A 16,608-nucleotide genomic window follows, 5' to 3' on the forward strand; every position below is an offset into this window, starting at 1 on the left:
GAGTTATAAACGGGCTGGGGATGGAGGAGACACGATTTTGTTTCTGGAGGCCAGCTTAGCCTCGAACTCGCTACACATCCCAGGGAGGCCTTGAATTTGTACAACCCTCCTGCCTCAGCCTGTTGGAGGTTGCAGGTGTTAGTCGCCACGCCCACGAGTTGTCCTGAGCGATCCACTGAACTGGGAAAAGTGAGTTGCCGAGAATGCAAGTTCCAAGTTCAGGTTGAGTGTGGTTGCTCTCGGGCCGGAGACGTGGCTCAGCTGGTTGAGTGTGGCTGCCCTCAGGTGCCTATTGGACATGAAAACATCGAGGCCAAGTAAGCCAGAGCTGAAGGCTCAAACGCGGGTATTGTTTGCACGTGGGCCACACTGGAAGATCAAGAGCTGAGCCAGCTGAGAGCCAGGGACAGTGTACAGATCCCAAGGGAAGTATTCCCAAACTATATTCCCGTGTAGAGGCCGGCAAGAGGAGGGGGAACCAGCAAAAGAGATGAAAAAAGGAATAGCCAGGACACGAGGTGAGGGAGTGTGGAGCCTTGGAAACAAAGGAGAAAACAGTTAGGGGAAGTGTTTGCTGCAGTGGCAAGAGGTTAAGGAAGATGGGAAGAGAGAGGCCGATAAGGATGCTTGTGTGTCCTTGAGAAGATCGAGGACCCCGCTTGGCATACCTAAGGTGACGAGACAATGCTCTTGCCTTCAGAGAAGTACAGTGTTGTCACAGCAACAAAACCGGTGCTAAGTAGAACTTCATTTTGGGGCTGCACTTAACTTCTGGGAGTACGCGTGTTACCATGGAAACCAGGAATTATTCCATGGAATAATATTATCTTTAGCTTCAAGGGTACCCAGAGATCAGGCAGTCTGAATTCTCACCGTAGGCCCTTCCAGCAGAGGCTCACACATGCTCACGTTTATGCACAAACATTTCCAGGCACAGAAGATCATTCCATGGGGTGTGCTGTGGTTGGCTGGCTTTTGGTCAGTTACAAGAAAAGCGTTCACAGTCAAAAAAAATCAAGAAGAGACCCAGTCATGAATGGGCAGTACTCAAAGCAGAAGAGGCTCTGAGGGCCGCTAAGCATGCTGGGAGCATGGGCAGCAAGCTCAAGTTTGCCCCCTGTCGGTAAGGTCTGAGGGATGCAGCCTGTGGTTAGGCTGGCACTCAGCTGCTTCTGATTGGCTGGGACTCAACTCTGTCAGCCGATTAAGTTGCAATCTTCCAGTTTGTTTATGCACTGGGCTACTGATTAATTTGCCAGGCTGCTTTGGGCGCATGCAAGAATTTATGGTAGCGAGATGTGTGTACGTGTGCGTGCGCGTGCGTGTGCGTGTGTGTGTTCGTGTGGAGGTCAGAGGACAATATTGGTCTCTCTATGTAGTCCTGGATGTCCTAGAACTCTCTATGTAGACCAGGCTGAGCTCACAGAGATCCTCCTACCGTGGCCTCCTGAGTGTTGGGATCAAAGATGTGCACCATCAGCAAACCTTGGGTTTAGGGAAACCACCCACTTTTTTTTTTTCTTTTTTTGAGAGCAACTCTTTTCACTGTCCTGGAACTCACCCAGGAGGCTCAGGCTAGCTGGCAAGTAAGACCCAGGAATTTACTTTTCTCTAACTATTGCACTCTGGGACTATAAAAGTGTGTGCCACCACCTTTTAAAAAAATTGTCTGTGTGTGTGCTTCTGGGTATTGAACTATGCCCTATAAGCATCAACTGAGCTTTCTCTCTATTCAAGGCCATAATATTTTAAATGAGCATTTGCTTCTCCTCCGTCTGCTCTCCTCACCACTAGGGGGGTGAAATGAACGGCACAGTGATTAGTGGTGTTTTTGAAGCTGAGTTGCAGCTCTGTCAGCTGAAGGGTCTTGGGCAGTTTACTGATCCCCTCTGAGCCTTGTTTCCTCTTATGAAGAGTGGTAAGTGCTGGTTTGGTGTAAGTGGGTGGCAGTTAAAGGACGTAGTTCTGAGGGAGTTCTTGAGACAGTGCCTGGCACACGGGCAGTGCTCCCTAACTGTTACAGGGTCATCCCCATAGGCCCTGAGGGAGTTAGTTTGTGGAGTGACTAGACAAAGTGACTGTCATGGATTGTCACCTGTATGGGTAAACACCCTTATATGATCTTAGAAGTTTTGTATATAACAAAATATAAAATATATATATAAAATTTATATATAAATAGTATATATAAAATATAAAAAATATATTTATTTATTACAGAATTCAAAATTTAGAATTACATAAAGCAGAAGAGAAAGTCCTGACTGGGTCTTTCTCTAGTGCCTGCCCTCCTCATGTTGGGTTTAGTGTGTAGAATTTATTGATTTTATTTATTTATTTATTTTTTAGGACACAAAGGTTTACGTGATTTTTAGCCATTACAACAGGAGTTCAGAAAGATCTCAAGTAATATTACAAAAGGAGGGGGGGAAAGTGACAAGTGACAGCGTAGAGCACCAGAGACCCAGCATAAACCTAAGGCCATCTTCCTTAAGACAAACACCGCCCTCCTCCCCACCCCCCGGGGAACTCAAGCCTCCTCCTCGCCTTCCTCTTCGCCTTGAACACACCCTGCTCGTCCGCGCTGGCATCCTGGTACTGCTGTTCCTCAGATACCACATCATTCATGTTGCTCTCTGCCTCAGCGAACTCCATCTCGTCCATGGCCTCTCCCGTGTACCAGTGCAGGAAAGCCTTGCGCCAGAGCATGGCAGCGAACTGCTCCTGCATGGCGGTGCTGTTGCCATTTGAAGGTGGCTGACGCCTTGAGGCCTCGAGGAGGGATGCCACACACGGCCGTCTTCACGTTGTTGGGGATCCACTCCACGAATTAGCTGCTGTTCTTGTTCTGCACTTTGAGCATCTGCTTATCCAGTTCCTTTATGGACATGCAGCCCCGGAAAATGGTGGCCTCTGTCAGGTATGGCGTGGGTCGCAGGCGGCCATCACGTTCTTGGAGTCGAACATCTGTTGGCTGAGCTCAGGCACTGTCAGGGTATCGCTGGCTGCCCCTGCTGGTCAGAGGTGCGAAGCCGGGCTTGAAGAAGTGCAGGCTTGGGAGGGGCGCAGCTCGCACAGGTCTGCGTTCAGCTGGCCTGGGAAGCTCAGGCAGGTGGTCACCCCGCTCATGGTGGCTGATACCAGGTGGTTGAGATCGCCACAGGTGGGTGTGGTCAGCTTGAGGGTGCGGAAGCAGGTGTCATACAGGGCTTCGTTGCAGATGGAATAGGTTTCATCTGTGTTCTCCAGCAGATGGTGCCCGGGAGAGAGTGACATTATAGGAAGGGCTCCACCTGGGTGTCAGAGACCTTGGGTGAGGGCATGACGCTGAAGACGTCCGTGATGCGGTCTGGGTATTCCTCTTTGATCTTGCTGATGAGTAGGGTCCTCATGCCTGAGCCCGTGCCTCCTGCCAGTGAGTGGGTCAGCTGAAAGCCTTGGAGACAGTCACAGCTTTCGGAATCCTTCCTCACCACGGGCAGGACGGAGTCCACCAGCTCGGCACCCTCTTTCTTTCTTTCTTTTTTTGAGACAGGGTACCTTTGTGTAGACTTGACTATCCTGGACCCACTTTGTAGACCAGGCTGTCCTCGAACTCACAGCCATCCCCTTGCCTCAGCACCCTCTTAGTAGCGGCCCTTTGCCCAGTTATTTCCTGCACCACTCCGGCTGAACATGACGTTGTCTGACCTGAAGATCTGCCCAAGTGGTCCAGACCCCTCCTTAGTCCATCGTGCCCGGCTTCAGGCCCACCAAGATGGCGGGAGGTACATATTTATTACCAGTGGCTTCGTTGTAGTATACATTGATTCTTTCTAGTTGCAAAGCGCTGTCTCCACGGTAACTTCCAGTGAGGTCGACACCGTGCTCATCACTGATGGCCACCCCAAACTTGGCACCCATCTGGTTACTGCACTGGCCAGCCTGGATGTGAACCATCTGTCGCATGGTGCCTTGTTAGCTTCTTGCTGGCTTAGGTCTGTGCCAGTGGGTCTCAAGGTCCTCCATGTCCTTGTGCTGGGCCCTGTGCTGGGCCACCTGGAACCTACTTTAGCACTGATTGGCTGAGCGATTAAAAAAAAAAAAAGATTTAAAAACAAACAAACAAGCAAAAACAAAACAAAACAAAAAAAGAAAAACAATTTTTTTTTCTTTTTTGCTATGTGCCATGCTTGCCTGTGCATACCCACAGAAGTCTACAAGCAGTTGTGGGCTGCCAGTTGTGGGTGCTGGGAACCAAACCTGGGTTCCCTGAAAGAGCAGCAGGTGCTCTTAATTTCTGAACTACTTACTTCTCAAGCCTGTGTTGTTTACATTTTGTGGTTCAAGATACAACTTCAGACAGAATTGACAAACAAAACAAAACAAAACAAAACAACAAGTCAGAGATTAACTAAGCAATTAGAATTAATTAGAAACTTACAACTAAAAATCTTGTTTAAAAATAATGATTTTTTTTTATGGTTGGACTGTAGCTTTCATTTGCTCTTCAGATATGTGTGTGTGGAATATGGATTGGCTGGCGTGGGAGGAAGAAGTGTCTAGATCAAAGAATTCCCCCCCTACTGTCACACGGCCAGTATTTTCTCAGCTGCACGCATGAATTTCTTTAGGTGAGGTTTTGCCAAAAAGCTGCTGTTTAGCGGCAGGAGGCACGCTCCTGGCTAGGAACTCCAGGGACAGGAAGGCCCAGGGGAGCAGGCAGTTCTGAGCACAGCTGTGGGGTACGCATCGCAGTATGACCTTTGATCTGTCTGTTCAGGCAACTGGATGCCCAGCTTCTGACTTGGAGCCTTTCATCTTTGGTTGCTGCCCTTGGAATTTCTCCTGCCCTGGCTCTCCAAAGGGAGTCCTTCAAACTGTGTTTAGATTTTGGGAAAGCAGCAAAAAAAGTTCTTTGGATGAGTGGGGACTATAGCCATCCTTTGATAATGAGTTTTTACTTCTGAGGCACTTTGTTCAGACCCAAAGGCATTTTACTCTGGTAGATTTTATCTTGTTTGAAAATAAATAGAAAGGGACATACAAATTTTTATCAAATTATTGATCAATACAAAGCCCATGGTAACAAAATGCTTTTTTCCCAATAATGCTTTATTATGAGTATTTTCCTAATGTCCTAAAAGCCAGCTATAGCTCTTCTGACTCTTAAGAAAAATTACTGTTTGGGACACCACTGTGTCTATTTTAGACGTAAAGGGCTGTTTTGGATTTCTTTTCTGTTTAGACACAAACATTTATTTTTGAAGACAGATTTCCACTTTACACAAATCACCTAAAATGTCAAAAAATATATTATTTGTACACTACAATATGTAATATTTAATCAAGATTCACTTGATTAGAATACTCAATGATTATTTTTTTCCCATTTTTAATTAAAAAAAAAAAAGGATTCTCATGCCCTTGGGACCAGCTCACCTGCACCCATATTGGCAGAGCCAGCTCCACTGTGCTGCCTCACACTCCAAACTGCTGTAGCCAGTCAGGGGCTGGGCCAGCTTTCACACGTTCACATCCTTGCAGCTGCCTTCACCATCAGGGCGCTGTGTTGTCTGCTCTCCTGAGTGTTACAGTGAGCGAGCAGGTCTAACTCTCCCACTCTCCTGCCCTCGGGACCAGATCTTCACAGACGGTGGCGAGGCACGGAGAAGGAGAGCATCACCGATACACCTATGCCACCTCACGACAGACCAGTGGTGGGGCCAGCTCTGTTGCACTCACCCTCAGGGCCAGCTCATCCGGGCCCCATCCACCAGGGTCATCTCTACCATGCTGCTCAGGGCCAACTGCTGCAGGTGGCAAGGGGCAAGGTGGGGAAGGCATCACCCCTGTACCCACGCCACCTCACAGCAGATGAGTGGCAGTGCCAGCTCTCCTGCGTTCTTGCCCTGAAGCCTGGCTCACCTGTGCCCCCACTACCAGGGGTGGCTCTGATGTGCTGTCCAGGTGATGGTCAGGGCCCCACTCTCCCTAGTGCTGCAGCTGATGAGGTGTAGGGACAGTCTTCCTGAGCTCATAACCCCTGTGGGCAGCTTTTCGGACTGCTGGAGGTGGCAAATAGTCCTCAGTGGCAGCTTGGGGCTGGGACCTCACCATCGTCCCAGGTGGCAGGGCTGGCACTCACAACAGGCCATCCTTCTCCACCCTTGCCACCTAGAAAAGCATAAAACAGCTTTGGCCCCCAAGCCAGGCATCAAGCTAGGATGAACAAAGGACTGCCATCTACCACCAACGAGGTGTCTCTTTGCTCATTGCTAGGGGGTTTAGGCGTATATCTTTTGGCAAATGTGATTGTATATTCATAGAATTGGCTGACTTAGGAACTAAATCTAATTAAAAAATACTTATTTGTTTATGATGTATACAGTATTCTGCCTGTATGTGTGCCTGCAGGCCAGAAGAGGGCACCAGATCTCATTATAGATGGTTGTGAGTCACCATGTGATTGCTGGGAATTATATATGTGTGTGTGTGTGTGTGTGTGTGTGTGTGTGTGTGTGTGTTTGTTTATTTATTTATTTGAGACAGGGTTTCTCTGTGTAGCCTTGGCTGTCCTGAACTTGCTTTGTAGACCAGGCTGGCCTCAAATGCACAGCGATCTGCCTCCAGAGTGCGATTGTTAGAAATTGAACTCAGGACCTTTGGAAGAGCAGTCAGTGCTCTTAACCTCTGAGCATATCTTAATATTTCTTTTGGTCAAATATTCATCCCCAGGGTTCCTGTGCTCATAGTGTAGCTGCCTTCAGGACGACACATTCCACATCACAATCTAGGTGACTCTGGTTGGTTGGATTATAGTTACGTCTGAAACTCAGATGGGGAAATCTGGGGGGATGCTGCTGGTGTGGTCCCTTTGTTCCTCTGTGGTTAGCATCTTCTTAGAAAGATCCCTATGTTTTAAAAATCAGTGGTTCTCAGCTTTCCTAATGCTAATACAGCTCCTCATGCTGTGGTGACCCCCCAACCATGAAATTATTTTTGTTGCTACTTCATAACTGTAATTTTGCTGCTGTTATAAATCATAATGTAAATATCTAATATGCAGGTTATGTGATATGTGACCCCTGTGAAAGGGTCATTCCACCTGCAAGTGGTTGAGAAACACTGATACTGATCTGAACTTTTCACTGCTCTGATGTTATTAGGGATTTTATTCAACTGTCCATAGTAAAAGCATCGTAGAATGTTCTACTAATTACCATGAAAATTTCAAGCAATGTTTCAGAGTTTTAAATGACTATAGGGCTTTTTTCTTGCTTTTTAAAATGGGTGGTAATAGTGGGCATTTAAAATTTTATTTTATTGTTATTGTTTTTATTGTAATTATTAGAGATAGCATTTAACTGTGTGGCCCACGCTGGCTTTGAACTTGTGACCCTTCTGCCCAGATTGTGGAGTGCTGGGATTAGATGTGTGTGTCAGTACACCCAGCTCTGGGTTCTGTTTTTTTTGGATAATGATTTGATATCAGTTCATAATTCTTTTGTATTTAGGAGAGAAGAGAGCGACACATAAAATGTACTGAATTTTTATTTTTATTTTTGAAACAGGGTTTCATTGTGTAGCCCTGGCTGGCCTAGAACTCACAATGTAGACTAGGCTGGCCTCCAACTCACAGAGCTCAGCTTGTGTCTGTCTCTTCTGTGTGTGTGTGTGTGATGTTGGCTATAGAACCTAGGGCTTGTGTGTATCTAATGTGTACACTCACGGTTCTCAGCTTCACTCTTTTGCCCGTGGACACAGTCTTCCTAACACCACTTGTTTAGAATACTGTCTTTCCCAGTTGAAGTCTTGGTGTCCTTTGTTAAAAATAACTTGATCTTAGGCACCCAAAATTCCCGAATAGTTGGGGTATATGATCTTTTTATTTTTATTTTTTTAGGATTTATTTATTATTAGCAGACCAAAAGAGGGCACCAGATGACATTATAGATGGTTGTGAGCCACCATGTGGTTGCTGGGAATTGAACTCAGGACCTTTGGAGGAGCAGTCAGTGCTCTTAACCTCTGAGCCATCTCTCCATCCCAGGGCAGATGATCTTCAAGGCGCTGCTCACTGTGGTGCTGTAAGCAATTGATAGCTGGGGTCGGGGTGAGGAGGGAGAATCGTTCTCTTCTGAGGATGTGGCCACTGGTAAGATTCCCATGATGCCTTGGATGGCCCACACCCATGTGCGTATGAGAAGCACTGACTGTACCTAGTAGATTATAAAACAAACAAACACACACACGAGATGTGAGGTTGGGAGGGAGAATTCTGGGGGGATATGCTGGGGGGATATGCTGGGGGGATATGCTGGGGGGATATGCTGGGGGATATGCTGGGGGGATATGCTGGGGGGATATGCTGGGGGGTTATGCTGGGGGGATATGCTGGGGGATATGCTGGGGGGATATGCTAGGGGGATATGCTGGGGGGATATGCTAGGGGGATATGCTGGGGGGATATGCTGGGGGATATGCTAGGGGGATATGCTGGGGGGATATGCTGGGGGGTTATGCTGGGGGGATATGCTGGGGGATATGCTGGGGGATATGCTGGGGGATATGCTGGGGGGATATGCTGGGGGATATGCTGGGGGGATATGCTGGGGGGATATGCTGGGGGGATATGCTGGGGGGATATGCTGGGGGGATATGCTGGGGGGATATGCTGGGGGGATATGCTGGGGGATATGCTGGGGGGATATGCTGGGGGATATGCTGGGGGATATGCTGGGGGATATGCTGGGGGGATATGCTGGGGGGATATGCTGGGGGGATATGCTGGGGGATATGCTGGGGGATATGCTGGGGGGATATGCTGGGGGGATATGCTGGGGGATATGCTGGGGGGATATGCTGGGGGATATGCTGGGGGGATATGCTGGGGGGATATGCTGGGGGGTTATGCTGGGGGGATATGCTGGGGGGATATGCTGGGGGGATATGCTGGGGGGTTATGCTGGGGGGTTATGCTGGGGGGTTATGCTGGGGGGTTATGCTAGGGGGATATGCTGGGGGGATATGCTGGGGGGATATGCTGGGGGGATATGCTGGGGGGATATGCTGGGGGGATATGCTGGGGGGATATGCTGGGGGATATGCTGAAGGGATATGCTGGGGGGATATGCTGGGGGGATATGCTGGGGGATATGCTGGGGGGATATGCTGGGGGGATATGCTGGGGGGATATGCTGGGGGATATGCTGGGGGGCTATGGAGGGACTTGGAGGGAGAAATGCTCCTACTTCATTGTATATATCTGAAGTCCACAAGAATAAAGACAAAATAAACTGTCTTATGTGGAATATTTCTGGGTTAACTTCTGGGTCCACAACAATTTCTTTTCCATTGATCTGTCAGCCTTTCTCATACTGGGTTAGGGCTTTGATTATTCTTCTGATCAGGTTTCATTCTGTAGCTGTGATGAACGTTCTTGACTATATCCAGAACCCACTAAAACCCCAAATTCTGGACACTTGGGGAAAGGCTTTCTTTCTTTTTTAAATATATTTTTATTTTATGTGCACTGATGTTTTATCTGCATGTATGTCTATGTGAGGGTGTTGGATCCTGGAGCTGTCATGTGGGTGCTGGGAATCGAACTCAGTTCTGGAAGAGCAGTCAAGGTTTGTAACTGCTACGCCATCTCCTGCCCTCCAAATGCCCCCCCCCCTCTCTCTTCTTAATCAGATTATTTCAAATAAGAAGAGCCACCCTAAATTTGAGTCACATCTTGTGGTGGCCTGGGAAGGGACACAGAAGAGGGATACTGCTTTGTGTCTGCTGCAGGGCTCGCTATTCAATGCAACTCTTTCTTTCTTTTTAAAAAAGATTTATTTATTTATTCTGTATACAGTGCTCTGCCTGCTTGTAACCCTACAGGCAAGAAGAAGGCATGAGATTACATTATAGGTGGTTGTGAGCCACCATGTGGTTGCTGGGAATTGAACTCAGGACCTCTGGAAGAGCAGTCAGTGCTCTTAACCTCTGAGCCATCTCTCCAGCCCAACTCTTTCAATATTACAGCGAAGAACAGCAGATCTCCAGAGCCCTTTGGGAATCCAGCGCCAGACTGGACTTGAGACACCTCCAGCCATCCAGACTGAACACTTATTGGGCCTCCATTGAGAGATATTCATCGTTGGACTGTCTGGACCACAACCTATGAGTCAGTTCAACACATCCTCCATTGTTTTTTCAAGACAGGGTTTTTCTGTGTGGACCAGGCTAGCCTTGACCCAGGAGATCTACCTGCTTTGCCTTCCGAGTGCTAGGGTTAAAGGTGTGAGCCATTGCTGCCCAGTTCAATAGCCTACTCCATGTGACCTGACTGCTCTGCTGAGGTAAAGCTCTGTACTACAGCTTAAGATCATAAAAACTTTCCCTTGGGGACAAAAAAACTCACTCCAGGAATCATACATGTATATATCAAGGGTATATTTATGTACATAAGTACCAGTGCACCCCACGATGTGCTGCACAGTGTGCTAATTTTTCACGCTTGTCTTCACATTTTTCTGTTAGGAGCCAATGACCATTTTAGTCCTTGTGGCTTGTAAGGTCTCTGTAGGGACTGGTCAGCTCCGTAGCCATCAGCAGCGCGCAGCTGTGCCTCAATATCACTTGATTTATGGACTCTGAAACTCGAATTTCACATAATTTTCACATGTCATAAAGTGTTATCCTTTTGATTTTTTCCCCCTCCACCATTAAAAATGTGGAAAAGCCACGTGCACCTTGTGGGCTGGACAGAAATAAATGCAGATTTGGCTCATAAACCACAGTCTTCTGAAACCATGGCTTCATCTTAGTAACTGTTGGCCACAAATATCAGGCACCGCTGTAACATGCATGCTATAAATGATTTCTGTAGAGGGCTAGGTTTTCTAATAATCTGTAGCAATTGGATAATGTCCCACCCAAAGGATCTTTCCTTCCCTTGGCTAAAAAATGGGTTCATAATATATAATATAACACTGCAGTTTCTCTTGCTTTTTTGGAGTATATTTTTATTTTATTTTATTTTTGTATTAATTTATTCTTATTACATCTCAGTGGTTATCCCCTCCCTTGTATCCTCCCATCCCTTGTATCCTCCCATTTTCCCCTTACTCCCCTCCCCTATGACTGTGACTGAGGGGGACTTCCTCCCCTTTTATATGCTCATAGGGTATCAAGTCTCTTCTTGGTAGCCTGCTATCCTTCCTCTGAGTGCCACCAGGTCTCCCCATCCAGGGGACGTGGTCAAATATGAGGCACCAGAGTACGTGTGAAAGTCATATCCCACTCTCCACTCAACTATGGAGAATGTCCTGTCCATTGGCTAGATCTGGGTAGCGGTTTAAAGTTTACCGCCTGTATTGTCCTTGGCTGGAGCCATAGCTTGAGCGGGACCCCTGGGTGGAGTATATTTTAAATATCACACAAACCACAAAAGTTTCCATAATTTTAAGCGCGTTGTTTTAAAATCATTTGATGATGTAAACGGATGCTTTACTTTAGATGTCTCCACAGAATCACTTTGTTTGGGTTAATGTTGACTTCTACTGACCTCTCTTGAACATACCATGAGAAGAGAGGAGAAGGTTCTGAGTCACAGCAGGTGGATTAGTGTGGGTGGAAACTTTGCCACTTGGCGTGTGGTTGAGAGTTAGTGGCATGAGAAAACATGAGTGTGTGAGCTTGTGCAGCCACACACGTGCTCTCCAGGGCAAGAGTCATGCACCTGAGCCCTGCAAGGCCCAGAAGTAGCACAAAGGGGTTTTCTCTTTTAAATGCTCAGTGTGGCACAAAACTAATAACCTGTGACTTTAAATAAGACAGCGAGACTCATACAAATTCATACACATTTTCAGCAGATTACATTTTATGCTGTAACAAAACTCCTTTATAATTAGGGTTTTTTTTTTGTTGTTGTTGTTTAAATGGGTCTAGGTAGAATATAACCCAAATAATGTTCCTTGAAGCAGCGTCCACAGTCAGTAAGGATTTGATCCATCACAGATATTAGTTTTAGCCTCCTATGTTTTCCTATGTTTAAAATGTGAAATTTCTTATTTAACTAATGGGCAATTAGAACATTTCAGAATGAATCAATTTGCATATGACCAAGGCATTAATACCCAGAGGGCTGTATACAAGGACTCATACGTTCAAAAACCTAAATTACCAGCATGGCTGTGTTTAACTTCAAGTCGCAATATCAAGGAGGAATTAGATTTTCTATGAGAACATTTTTGTTCTGAAGTAAAAAAATGTCACCTTGCTGTCAAATAATTCCACGGATTGATACAAACGGAGCTTGAGAAATTGTGCCATGACTGAGAAGATGTGAGGTAAATCCTGTTTGTTACCTAAGATACGACTTCCATTGCATGTCCAACTGTCGCAATGACATCCCCAGCCATGGCCACTCACTAACACTCTCCCTCACCCCCCCCCCCCCAGTTAATATTGGCCAGCACATTACCATTGCTACAGTAACCTCTGAGCTAAGTGGGGTGAGTCCTTCATTAAGATGCTCTCCATCATGGCACAACTTACACCTCCTCTTTTCATTTATGGCTCAATTAAAAATTAGTCTACCACCTGGGTCCCATTTTACTCCCATTTTCCTGATTCCGTGTTGTGAATTTCATCGCTTTGGAGAGAACTTCAGAGCCTTCTTGTCAAGGAAGAGCTATGTTTCTTCTCTGGCTTACACTTAACTTAAAAAAAAAAAAAAAAAAAAAGGAAAGACACTTTGGCCTTATGTCTGGTGTAGAGATGAAACCCATTAGCAATGTAAAATCAGCCAAAGAGTTACAGAGTCTAAAAGTCCATTGGGGAGCTGGGCGCGGTGGTGCACACCTTTAATCCAGCACTCGGGAGGCAGAGGCAGACAGATTGTTGTGAGTTCGAGGCCAGCCTGGTCTACAAAGAGAGTCCAGGACAGCCAGGGCGACACAGAGGAACACTGTCTCAAAAAAACAAAACAAACAAAAAGTCCTTTGGGATTTTTGGAAATGGAGAACAGATTTGACTAGACAAAGGTTGCAGTGTCTTGCTTGATGTGATGAGAACCAGGAGTGTCCCTTCTGGTGACCACTCAGCACTATGATCCCACGCTCTGGCTGTGTTCTCAGTCCTTCAACATGGCGTCTCACCCCACTTGGCGAGGCATGGAAACTGGCACCTTCTCTGTAAAGAGGACATTTGTTTCCCTGCAATGTGTTGTTTGATCATTCTAAGTTGAGGAGAGGAATTATGACAGCAAGATGGCTTTAAAAGGAAGGCGGGGCTTCATCTAAGAAGCATCTCTTACTCTGAAGAATAATAAGGCTCCACGAGGCAGCCAGCAGAGGCTGATGTTCGGGGATCTCCTCGCCCTTTACTGACCATGCCTATTATTATTATTATTATTATTATTATTATTATTATTATTATTATTATTATTTTCTGTCTTTCTAAAGCAACTCCTGGAACACTGCTTAGAAATTTTATGGTAATTAGTAGAAGATTCTAGCATCCTTCTACCATGGACAGTTGAGTAAAAAACTCTAGCACTTTCAGAGCAATGACAATTTCAGATCCAGGTCATCTTTTAATTCTTTATTTTGGTTTTCTGAGACATGGTCTCACTGTGTAGCCCTGGCTATCTTGGAACTCTCTATATACACCAGACTGGCCCCGAACTCACAGAGATTTGCCTGCCTCTGCCTTCTGAGTGCGCCATCACCACCCAGCTGCTTTACCTATATTTTAAAAAACTATATTTAGTCATCTTGATTTTTAAGGCCACTGAAAATAGATTCTTTCCCTGGTACAAGTCTATGTGCTGTAGACTAGCTGGCATCTTAAAACATTGCAAGGTAGGTTTGCTGCTCTAGAGATAAGGAAGAGAGTAGACCACCCACCTGGCAATTGGTAGAGACAGAATTTAAAACTGAGACTGTCTGACACAAAGCCAGTACCTTTTCTGTCATGATATAGCTGTGTGTGCCACTCACTCAAAATATGTCCAAGTGGAGGTGGACAGAAACTCTCAGTATCTCAGAAAGAAAGAAAGAAAAGAGAGAAAGAAAGAAATCAAAAGTCTGAATCAAGAGGTAAGGGGCAGGGGGCGAGGAGTCTCTCTCAGTGGGTGAATCTTTGCTATGCAAGCCCAAGGATCTGATTTTTAAAAAAGAGATGTGTTCTGCCTACATGTGTGCCTACACAAGAGGGCACCAGATCTCATTACAGATGCTTGTGAGCCCCCATGTGGATGCTGGGAACTGAACTCGGGACCTTTGGAAGAGCAGACGGTGCTCTTAACCTCTGAGCCATCCCTCCAGCTCAAAGATCTGATTTTTAACTCCTAGTATTATGTGAAAACCCAGGGGTGGCTGTGGGCCCCACAACACTGTGGAGGGCAGAGATGGGAGAATCGCAGGTCCTCACTGAGTCAGTGAGAGACCCTGTCTCAAGGGAATAAGGTGGAGAGAGATAGAGATGGAACAAGACCCAACGTCCTCCCCTTGGCCACGCACACTTACACATATGTGGGCATACAGCACATATATAACCCACATACCCCCGTCCCCTCCCAACCTTCCCCCCCCCCCACACACACAGAGGGGAGAATTGGAAACAAACACGGTGTGTCCAAACTTACCCAGAGACATTCTCTAATGAGGGGACACACCAGCGCCCTAAAGAAAACTTTATTATACCCTAGTTATAGACCATTTTTTAATTTTTCAGAATGTGGGACTTCCTTCACACTTGCGCACGGTTTTGGGCGTTTTGGAGGGCGGAGGCATTCATGTACATTGGTTCTCTGCAACACTTGAGAAGTTTGACGTTGCAGCTCCTCAGTAGTCTATACAGTGAAAAGCATGTTTAAATAAGAACGGCTGGTTTGTCACCTGATTGTTGCCGCTGGGCTACAAACCCATCAATCACCGCCTGCGCTGTGAACACTGAGGTTTTAAGTATTTCTCCTCTGAAGGTGGGTGCCATGCTAAACTTTGTCAATAGGGGGTGCTGGAGGGATGTTGGAGAGAATTTTAATTCCTGGTTCTGGTGGGCTCTCTAGGAAGGCTCCCTGTAAGCCTCTGAGGCTTTCTCTCTCTGTCTCTGTCTCTGTCTCTGTCCCCTCCCTCCCTCCCTCCCTCCCTCCCTCCCTCCCTCCCTCCCTCCCTCCCTCCCTCCCTCCTCTCTCTCTCTCTCTCTCTCTCTCTCTCTCTCTCTCTCTCGGAAAAGGCTCTCCCTCCCTCCCTCCCTCCCTCCCTCCCTCCCTCCCTCTCTCTCTCTCTCTCTCTCTCTCTCTCTTTCTCGGATAAGGTTTCTCCACTGTCCCGCTCCCTTGGTGAGGGGCTGCAGGGTGACCCATTGTATCCAGCTTCCAGCAGCTCCCTCGGCAGCTCTTGTATTGGTAGCTTTGTAGCAAGTTCCGAGGTGTAGGATCTTACTGTGGAAGCCTCTGCCTGGCACATTAGACGGTGGATTTCCAGAAAGTTCTACAGCATAATAACACCTCAGCAACTTTTAGTTTGGTGAACTATGACCTACATTTATTTATTTTTATTTATTTATTTATTAACAGGGCCTGGGTCTCAGCCCCAGGAGAGGACCAGATATTTCAGGCCAAGGGTAGCATCAGTGATTCCTGTATTCTTTTAGAGTCTTCTTTTATTTAAATTTAAAAAATATCACATTTTATTTATGTGTGTTGTGAGTGGACGTGAGGAGGTCAGGGGAGAACCTGTGGAAATCAGTTCTCTTTTTCCTCCATGTGGGTCCAGGAATGGAATTGAGGTCCTCAGGCCCTGTGGTGAGCACATTACATGGTGCCACGCATACCAGCTTCCTTGTGCTGCTTGAATGCCCCATAAGCACACCTGCCTTGTGGTCTCTGTTCTTCTTATAGCTCTGTCCTCCAGATGACTTCTGGATCTTCTCGACTCTCTGGAAGGCTTCGCTCCATGGTCACCTCTCCGGGAGCACTTGCCTGACTACCTTTAAATTTGTAACCCTGACCTGCCACCCACTATCCATACCCCTTTATTTAATTTTCTCCATGAAAAATTTTACTTTCTATGATCCTCATAATTTCCAATTTTATCTTATGTATTGTCACCCTCTGACTAAAATATTAAGTTCCACGAGGCAGAATTAATGAAATTGTTTTTCGGTGGCTTCACCCTCGGGAAATAGTTTGGATGGTACTTAAATGCTCATGAATGAAAGACACGTACACAGTGTCCCTCCCCTTGTACTATTAAGTGGAATTTGATCAGTACTCACGTACTTTGTAATCTTTACTCCAGCTCCGGTGTGAGTGTGTGCATCTCTGCTTATGTAACCAGAGTTATAAAGATGATAGAAGATACTGCCCTTACCAGCCTCCACATACTGAATAAAGGATTCCTATTGCTAGCTTACTATAAGGGGGTGCTCCCAGCTTTAAAAATTAATGGCTGTGGTAGACACTTACCACCTTTTGTTTTTGATCAGAGGACTTGTCAGTCAGTGACCTAATGACTTCTAACCCAAGCCATGTACCTGGAAAACGTTAGTCCAGAAGATGTAAAGCCCAAAATAGGGTTAGCTTGAGGCGCTTGCTGAGTCCTGAGTCCCCGGTACACATATGGTAGA

General features: G+C 46.4%; 1 pseudogene across 1 annotated transcript; it reads right to left on the reverse strand.

Moving 5' to 3' along the window:
• Nucleotides 1-2,530: 2,530 nt before the first annotated feature.
• LOC311584490 (tubulin beta-2A chain-like) lies at nt 2,531-3,948 on the reverse strand (annotated as a pseudogene). Its single transcript has 2 exons — nt 3,623-3,948; nt 2,531-3,506 (listed from the first exon to the last, which is right to left on the reverse strand). The product of its transcript is annotated as a tubulin beta-2A chain-like (transcript).
• Between the last annotated feature and the right edge of the window lie 12,660 nt (nt 3,949-16,608).

Source organism: Acomys minous, assembly GCF_964271855.1.
Source record: "Acomys minous genome assembly, chromosome: 15".
Classification (NCBI taxonomy): Eukaryota; Metazoa; Chordata; class Mammalia; order Rodentia; family Muridae; genus Acomys; species Acomys minous.